Source organism: Lampetra fluviatilis, unplaced genomic scaffold (assembly GCF_964198595.1).
Source record: "Lampetra fluviatilis unplaced genomic scaffold, kcLamFluv1.1 SCAFFOLD_940, whole genome shotgun sequence".
Classification (NCBI taxonomy): domain Eukaryota; kingdom Metazoa; phylum Chordata; class Hyperoartia; order Petromyzontiformes; family Petromyzontidae; genus Lampetra; species Lampetra fluviatilis.
Genome location: NW_027620647.1, coordinates 1 through 9,627, shown reverse-complemented (window position 1 = coordinate 9,627; position 9,627 = coordinate 1). Strand labels below are relative to the sequence as shown.

The window sequence follows — 9,627 nt, the reverse complement described above, 5'->3', positions numbered from 1 at the left end:
CACACTCTCTCACACACACTCTCTCACACACTCACTCTCTCTCACTCACACTCTCTCACACTCTCTCACACTCTCTCACACACACTCTCTCACACTCACACCCTCTCTCACACTCTCTCACACTCTCACACTCTCGCACTCTCTCACACACTCACTCTCTCTCTCACACTCTCTCACACTCACACCCTCTCACACACACTCTCTCACACTCTCTCACACTCTCTCACACACACTCTCTCTCACTCACACTCACACCCTCTCTCACACTCTCACACTCTCGCACTCTCTCACACACTCACTCTCTCTCTCACACTCTCTCACACTCTCTCACACACACTCTCTCACACTCTCTCACACACTCACTCTCTCACACACACTCTCTCACACACACTCTCTCACACTCTCTCACACACTCACTCTCTCTCACACACTCACTCTCTCACACACACTCTCACACTCTCTCACACACTCTCTCACACACACTCTCACACTCTCTCACACACTCTCTCACACACACTCTCACACTCTCTCTCACACTCTCTCACACACTCACACTCTCTCTCACACTCAATGACCAACAGAAACATAGAGGCAGAAGGCAATAAATAATGCACAGCAACACAAACACGCCAATTACACGATATGCACAAGAGTGTGTGAGTGTGTACGTACGCGTGTGTGTGTGCGTGTGCGTGCGCGTGTGTGCGTGTGTGTGCGTGTGTGTGTGCGTGTGTGCGTACGCGTGTGTGTGCGTGTGTGCGTGTGTGCGTGTGTGCGTACGCGTGTGTGTGCGTGTGTGCGTGTGTGTGTGTGCGCGCGCGTGCGTGTGTGCGTACGCGTGTACGCGTGTGTGTGCGTGCGTGCGTGTGTGTACGCGCGTGTGTGTGTGTGTGTACGCGCGTGCGTGTGTGCGTGTGCGTGCGTGTGTGCGTGTGTGTGTGTACGCGTGTGTGCGTGTGTGTACGCGTGTGTGTGTGCGTGCGCGCGTGCTTTTCCCCCGCTGTAACAAAGGGTTGCGAGGGAAGGCCGCCAGAAACTTTGTCGAGGTGCCCCGCAGGCCGAGGAGAAGGGCGGGGGGCGGGGGGCGGGGGGGGGGGGCGGGGGGGGGGGGCGGGGGGGGGGGGGCGGGGGGGGGGGGGCGGGGGCGGGGGGCGGCGTGCGACGGCCAGCAACCGTCAGCACTCACTGGCACGGCCCAGCGTCCCCGCGGGGGGGGCGAGGCGGGGGAGGAGGAGGCGAGGGTTGTCCTTCTACGTGCCGTGGTAGGTGGAGTCTGAGTTGTCCGAGTCGCCCGTGCCGTCCGACCTGGGACACGGAGAGAGACACGGGGGAGAGAGACACGAGGAGAGAGACACGTGGAGAGAGACACCACCCACTCACTCACCCACCTCACCCAGACACTCACCCACCTCACTCACCCACCCACTCACTCACACACCCACCCACCCACTCACCCACTTCACCCACTTCACCCACTCACCCACTCACCCACCCACTCACCCACCCACTCACCTACTCACTCACCCACCCACCCACTCACTCACCCACTCACCCACCCACTCACCCACCCACTCACCCACTCACCCACCCACTCACCCACCCACCTCACCCAGCTCACCCAGACACTCACCCACCTCACTCACCTACTCACCCACCCACCCACTCACTCACTCACCCACCCACTCACCCACCCACCTCACCCAGCTCACCCAGACACTCACCCACCTCACTCACCTACTCACTCACCCACCCACTCACCCACCCACCCACTAACTCACTCACCCACCCACTCACCCACCCACCTCACCCAGCTCACCCAGACACTCACCCACCTCACTCACCTACTCACTCACCCACCCACTCAGCCACCCACCCACCCACTCAGCCACCCACTCACTCACCTACTCACTCACCCACCCACTCACCCACCCACTCACCCACTCACCCACCCAGCCACCCACTCAGTCACTCACCCACTCACTCACTCACCTACCCACCACTCACCTCACCCACCCATTCACCCACTCACTCACCCATTCACCCACCCACTCACCCATTCACTCACCCACTCACCCATTCACTCACCCACTCACCCATTCACTCACCCATTCACCCACCCACTCACCCACTCACCCATTCACCCACCCACTCACCCACTCACCCACCCACTCACCCACTCACCCACCCACCCACCCACTCACCCACTCACCCACCCACCCACTCACCCACCCACTCACCCACTCACCCACCCACCCACCCACCCACTCACCCACCCACCCACCCACTCACCCACTCACCCACCCACCCACCCACCCACTCACCCACCCACTCACCCACTCACCCACCCACTCACCCACCCACCCACTCACCCACTCACCCACCCACCCACTCACCCACCCACCCACTCACCCACCCACTCACTCACCCACTCACCCACCCACCCACCCACTCACCCACCCACCCACCCACTCACTCACCCACTCACCCACCCACTCACTCACCCACCCACTCACTCACTCACTCACCCACCCACCCACCCATTCACTCACCCACCCACCCAGCCACCCACCCACTCACCCACCCACCCACTCACCCACCCACTCACCCACTCACCCACCCACCCACTCACCCACTCACTCACTCACCCACCCACCCACTCACCCACTCACCCACCCACTCACCCACTCACCCACCCACCCACTCACTCACCCACTCACCCACCCACTCACTCACTCACCCACCCACCCACCCATTCACTCACCCACCCACCCACCCATTCACTCACCCACTCACCCACCCACTACCCACCCACTACCCACCCACCCACTACCCACCCACCCACTCACCCACCCACCCACCCACCCACCCACTCACCCACCCACCCACCCACTCACTCACCCACCCACCCACCCACCCACTCACTCACTCACCCACCCACCCACCCACCCACCCACTCACCCACCCACTCACCCACCCACCCACCGACCCACTCACCCACCCACTCACCCACTCACCCACCCACTCACCCACCCACTCACCCACCCACCCACTCACCCACCCACCCACCCACTCACCCACCCACTCACTCACCCACCCACCCACCCACTCACCCACCCACTCACCCACCTCTCCGTGTCTCTCTGCATCTTCTTGGCTGCCAGCTTTGATTTCCTGATGCGCGAGTCCAGCCGGAAAAGATAATCCTGTGAGGTCAAGTCCACGGGCTCACCTACGGGGTCAGGTGAGGTCAGGTGAGGTCAGGTGAGGTCAGGCGAGGTCAGGCGAGGTCAGTGAGGTCAGTGAGGTCAGCCTCCTCCTCCTCCCCGTCACTCTTCTAGAGCTACCACCACGACCACCATCCACCACGACCACCACCACCACGACCACCACCACCACGACCACCTCGACCACGACCACCACCACCACGACCACCACCACCACGACCACCTCCACCACCCCCACGACCACCTCCACCACGACCACCACCCACACGACCACCTCCACCACGACCACCACCACCACGACCACCACCACCACCACCACCACCACGACCACCACCACCACCACCACCACGACCACCACCACCACCACCACGACCACCACCACCACCACGACCACCACCACCTCCACCACCCCCACGACCACCACCACCACCCCCACCACCGTCACCACCACATCATCACCACCACCATCACCACCACCACCACCACCACCCCCACCATCACCACCACCACCAACATTTCGGTCCATGAACCTTTTCCAGGACAGATCACCCTCCCTCCCTTCCCTCCCCCCCACCCTCGAATTTCATTAAAAGGGCACCGACTGTGGCTAGGAGATGTTGACTACCTCGCCTGGTCTGCAGGAGGTCGTGGGTTCTATCCCGACCCTGACGATGCCTGCTGCTGCTGCTGTATATGTGTGTGTGGCTAGGAGATGTTGACTACCTCGCCTGGTCTACAGGACGTCGTGGGTTCTATCCCAGACCCTGACGATGCCTGCTGCTGCTGCTGTATATTTGTGTGTGGCTAGGAGATGTTGACTACCTCGCCTGGTCTACAGGAGGTCGTGGGTTCTATCCCGGGTTGTCCAGTTTGGTCGTGCTTTTTAGAGTGTTTGGCTGCCGATATGAATGTCCACGTCATGATGATGCTGATGAGTCTACCTCCTCGGGCTATCATTGCATCACGGTGGCCATGTGGGTGGGTGGGGTTCACGATGGCCGGCGATTCTCAGGGATGACAAGCCGATGGTCATGGGGCAGAACGGCTCTACGGTAAGTGTACACACAGATACACACAGAGACACACACACACACAGAGACACACACACACAGATACACACAGAGACACACACACAGATACACACACACAGATACACACACACACAGAGAGACACACACACAGATACACACACACAGACACACACACAGAGAGACACACACACACAGAGAGACACACACACACACACAGATACACACACACAGATACACACACACAGATACACACACACACACATAGAGACACACACAGAGAGACACACACAGAGAGACACACACACACGCACACAGACACACACACACACGCACACAGACACACACAGGCGCGCACGCACACACAGATACACACACACACAGAGAGACACACACACAGACAGAGACACACACACAGATACACACACACACAGACACACACGCAGATACACACACACAGACACACAGAGACACACAGACACACAGGCACTCACGTTTGCTGTCACTGTGACATGAAGACTCTCTTGACGTCTCTTCCGAATGCTCTGAAAAAAAGTTCACGATGACCGTGTGAGTGGGTGGGGTTCACGATGACCGTGTGGGTGGGTGGGGTTCACGGTGGCCGTGTGGGTGGGTGGGGTTCACGATGGCCGTGTGAGTGGGTGGGGTTCAGGGTGGCCGTGTGGGTGGGTGGGGTTCACGATGGCCGTGTGGGTGGGTGGGGTTCACGGTGACCGTGTGGGTGGGTGGGGTTCACGATGGCCGTGTGGGTGGGTGGGGTTCACTGTGGCCGTGTGGGTGGGTGGGGTTCACTGTGGCCGTGTGGGTGGGTGGGGTTCACGGTGGCCGTGTGGGTGGGTGGGGTTCACTGTGGCCGTGTGGGTGGGTGGGGTTCACGGTGGCCGTGTGGGTGGGTGGGGTTCACTGTGGCCGTGTGGGTGGGTGGGGTTCACGATGGCCGTGTGGGTGGGTGGGGTTCACGGTGGCCGTGTGGGTGGGTGGGGTTCACGATGGCCGTGTGGGTGGGTGGGTGGGGTTCACGGTGACCGTGTGGGTGGGTGGGGTTCACGGTGGCCGTGTGGGTGGGTGGGTGTGTGGGTGGGTGGGGTTCACGATGGCCGTGTGGGTGGGTGGGTGGGGTTCACGATGACCGTGTGGGTGGGTGTGTGGGTGTGTGGGTGGGTGTGGGTGTGTGGGTGGGTGTGTGTGTGGGTGTGTGGGTGGACGTATGTGTGGGTGGACGTGTGGGTGGGTGGACGCGTGGGTGGGTGGACGTGTGGGTGGGTGGACATGTGGGTGTATGGGTGTGTGTGTGTGGGTGGGTGAGTGAGTGTGTGGGTGGGTGGGTGTGTGGCCGTGTGGGTGTGTGGGTGTGTGGCCGTGTGGGTGTGTGGGTGTGTGGCCGTGTGGGTGTGTGGGTGGGTGTGTGGGTGTGTGTGTGGGTGTGTGGGTGGGTGTGTGGGTGTGTGGGTGGGTGTGTGGGTGGCCGTGTGGGTGGCCGTGTGGGTGGCCGTGTGGGTGTGTAGGTGAGTGTGTGGGTGGCCGTGTAGGTGTGTGTGTGGGTGGGTGTGTGGGTGGCCGTGTGGGTGGGGTTCACGGTGGCCGTGTGGGTGGTCGTGTGGGTGTGTGGGTGTGTAGGTGTGTGGGTGTGTAGGTGTGTGTGTGGGTGGCCGTGTGGGTGGGTGTGTGGGTGGCCGTGTGTGTGTGTGGGTGTGTGGGTGGCCGTGTGGGTGTGTGTGTGGGTGTGTGGGCGTGTGTGGGTGTGTGGGTGGCCATGTGGGTGGCCGTGTGGGTGGGTGTGTGGGTGGCCATGTGGGTGGCCGTGTGGGTGGGTGTGTGGGCGTGTGTGTGGGTGTGTGGGTGGCCGTGTGGGTGGCCGTGTGTGTGTGTGGGCGTGTGTGTGTGTGGGTGTGTGGGTGGCCGTGTGGGTGTGTGTGTGGGTGTGTGGGCGTGTGTGGGTGTGTGGGTGGCCATGTGGGTGGCCGTGTGGGTGGCCATGTGGGTGGCCGTGTGGGTGGGTGTGTGGGCGTGTGTGTGGGTGTGTGGGTGGCCGTGTGGGTGGCCGTGTGTGTGTGTGGGCGTGTGTGTGTGTGGGTGTGTGGGTGGCCGTGTGGGTGTGTGTGTGGGTGTGTGGGCGTGTGTGGGTGTGTGGGTGGCCGTGTAGGTGTGTGTGTGGGTGTGTGGGTGGGTGTGTGGGTGGCCGTGTGGGTGGGTGGGGTTTACGGTGGCCGTGTGGGTGGTCGTGTGGGTGTGTGGGTGTGTAGGTGTGTGGGTGTGTAGGTGTGTGTGTGGGTGGCCGTGTAGGTGTGTGTCTGGGTGTGTGGGCGTGTGTGTGGGTGTGTGGGTGGCCGTGTGGGTGTGTGTGTGGGCGTGTGTGTGGGTGTGTGGGTGTGTGGGTGTGGGTGTGTGGGTGGCCGTGTGGGTGTGTGGGCGTTTGTGTGGGTGTGTGGGTGGGTGTGTGGGTGGCCGTGTGGGTGTGTGGGTGTGGGTGTGTGGGTGGCCGTGTGGGTGTGTGGGCGTTTGTGTGGGTGTGTGGGTGGCCGTGTGGGTGTGTGGGCGTGTGTGTGTGTGGGTGTGTGGGTGGCCGTGTGGGTGTGTGTGTGGGTGTGTGGGCGTGTGTGGGTGTGTGGGTGGCCGTGTGGGTGGGTGTGTGGGTGGCCATGTGGGTGGCCGTGTGGGTGGGTGTGTGGGTGTGTGGGTGGGTGTGTGGGTGGCCGTGTGGGTGGCCGTGTGGGTGTGTGTGTGGGCGTGTGTGGGTGTGTGGGTGGCCGTGTGGGTGTGTGGGCGTTTGTGTGGGTGTGTGTGTGGGTGTGTGGGTGTGTGTGGGTGTGTGTGTGGGTGTGTGGGCGTTTGTGTGGGTGTGTGTGTGGGTGTGTGGGTGGCCGTGTGGGTGTGTGTGTGGGTGTGTGGGCGTTTGTGTGGGTGTGTGTGTGGGTGTGTGGGTGGCCGTGTGGGTGTGTGTGTGGCCGTGTGTGTGGGTGTGGGTGTGTGGGTGGCCGTGTGGGTGTGTGGGTGTGTGTGTGGGTGTGTGGGTGGGTGTGTGGGTGGCCGTGTGGACTTCAGGGTGTCTGCGTCTCACCTGGGTGTGAGTCTGTCCCACCGGGGCAGCGTGAATCCGGAATCCGGAGTGTCCGCCTCACGTAGATTGAATCGTTGGTGTACAGCTTGTTGGACATTTTGATCTGTTCAATCTGTGGGATCATCAGCATCAGCATCAGCAGTATCAGCAGCAGCATTATCATCAGCAGCAGCATCATCAGTAGCATTATCATCAGCAGCATCATCAGCAGTAGCATCATCAGTAGCATTATCATCAGCAGTAGCATCAGCAGCATCATCAGCAGTAGCATCATCAGTAGCATTATAATCAGCAGTAGCATCATCAGTAGCATTATCATCAGCAGTAGCATCATCATCATCATCAGCAGCAGCAGCATTATCATCATCATCAGCAGCAGCAGCATTATCATCATCATCAGCAGCAGCATCATCATCATCATCAGCAGCAGCAGCATTATCATCAGCAGCAGCATCATCAGTAGCATTATCATCAGCAGCATCATCAGCAGCATTATCATCAGCAGCATCATCAGCAGCATCATCAGCAGTAGCATTATCATCAGCAGCATTATCATCAGCAGTAGCATCATCAGTAGCATTATCATCAGCAGTAGCATCATCATCATCAGCAGCAGCATTATCATCAGCAGCAGCATCATCAGTAGCATCATCAGCAGCATCATCATCATCAGCATCATCATCATCAGCAGCAGCATCATCATCATCAGCATCATCAGCAGCAGCAGCATTATCATCATCATCAGCAGCAGCATTATCATCAGCAGCAGCAGTATCATCAGTAGCAGTAGCATAATCAGCATCATCAGCAGTATCAGTCGCATCAGCAGCAGTGTCAGTAGCAGTAGCAGCAGTATCAGCAATATAAATTAACAGTAGTAGCAGCAGCATCATCATCAGTAGCAGGGAGTAGTATCAGCAGTAGCAGTAGTATCATCATCAGCATCATCAATAGCAGCATCAGGAGTATCATCAGCAGTAGCATCATCATCAGCATCATCGTCAGCATCAGTAGCAGCATCAGTAGCAGCATCATCAACACAATCAACACTAAAAGGTTCACACACTCACCCCCCTCCCCCTCACCACTCACCCCCCTCACCCCCACAACCCCCTCACCCTCACAACCCCCTCACCACCACTCACCCTCACCACCACTCACCCCCCTCACCACCACTCACCCCCCTCACCACTCACCCCCCTCACCCCCACAACCCCCTCACCCTCACAACCCCCTCACCACCACTCACCCCCCTCACCCTCACAACCCCCTCACCACCACTCACCCCCCTCACCCTCACAACCCCTTCACCACCACTCACCCTCACCACCACTCACCCCCCTCACCCCCACAACCCCCTCACCCTCACCCCCCTCACCACCACTCACCCTCACCACCACTCACCCCCCTCACCACCACTCACCCTCACCACCACTCACCCCCCTCACCCCCACAACCCCCTCACCCTCACAACCCCCTCACCACCACTCACCCCCCTCACCCTCACAACCCCCTCACCACCACTCACCCCCCTCACCCTCACAACCCCTTCACCACCACTCACCCTCACCACCACTCACCCCCCTCACCCTCACAACCCCCTCACCACCACTCACCCTCACCACCACTCACCCCCCTCACCACTCACCCCCCCTCACCCCCACAACCCCCTCACCCTCACAACCCCCTCACCACCACTCACCCCCCTCACCCTCACAACCCCCCTCACCACCACTCACCCCCTCACCCTCACAACCCCTTCACCACCACTCACCCTCACCACCACTCACCCCCCTCACCCCCACAACCCCCTCACCCTCACACCCCCTCACCACCACTCACCCTCACCACCACTCACGCCCCTCACCACCACTCACCCTCACCACCACTCACCCCCCTCACCCCCACAACCCCCTCACCCTCACAACCCCCTCAGCACCACTCACCCCCCTCACCCTCACAACCCCCCTCACCACCACTCACCCCCCTCACCCTCACAACCCCTTCACCACCCACTCACCCTCACCACCACTCACCCCCCTCACCCCCACAACCCCCTCACCCTCACCCCCCTCACCACCACTCACCCTCACCACCACTCACGCCCCTCACCACCACTCACCCTCACCACCACTCACCCCCCTCACCCCCACAACCCCCTCACCCTCACAACCCCCTCAGCACCACTCACCCCCTCACCCTCACAACCCCCTCACCACCACTCACCCCCCTCACCCTCACAACCCCTTCACCACCACTCACCCCTCACCACCCACTCACCCCCCTCACCCTCACA

At 60.8% G+C, this 9,627-nt stretch overlaps 1 long non-coding RNA gene across 2 annotated transcripts; it reads right to left on the bottom strand.

The window, feature by feature from the left end:
- Positions 1 to 550: 550 nt before the first annotated feature.
- On the bottom strand, positions 551 to 7,440 carry LOC144954192 (uncharacterized). 2 transcript variants are annotated; one of them, XR_013641086.1, is made up of 5 exons: positions 7,332 to 7,440; positions 4,747 to 4,797; positions 3,127 to 3,229; positions 1,187 to 1,305; positions 551 to 566 (listed from the first exon to the last, which is right to left on the bottom strand). It is a non-coding gene; the product is annotated as an uncharacterized LOC144954192 (long non-coding RNA). The 2 variants fall into 2 exon arrangements; XR_013641085.1 differs by lacking the exon at positions 551 to 566 and having other exon boundaries at positions 1,135 to 1,305.
- Between the last annotated feature and the right edge of the window lie 2,187 nt (positions 7,441 to 9,627).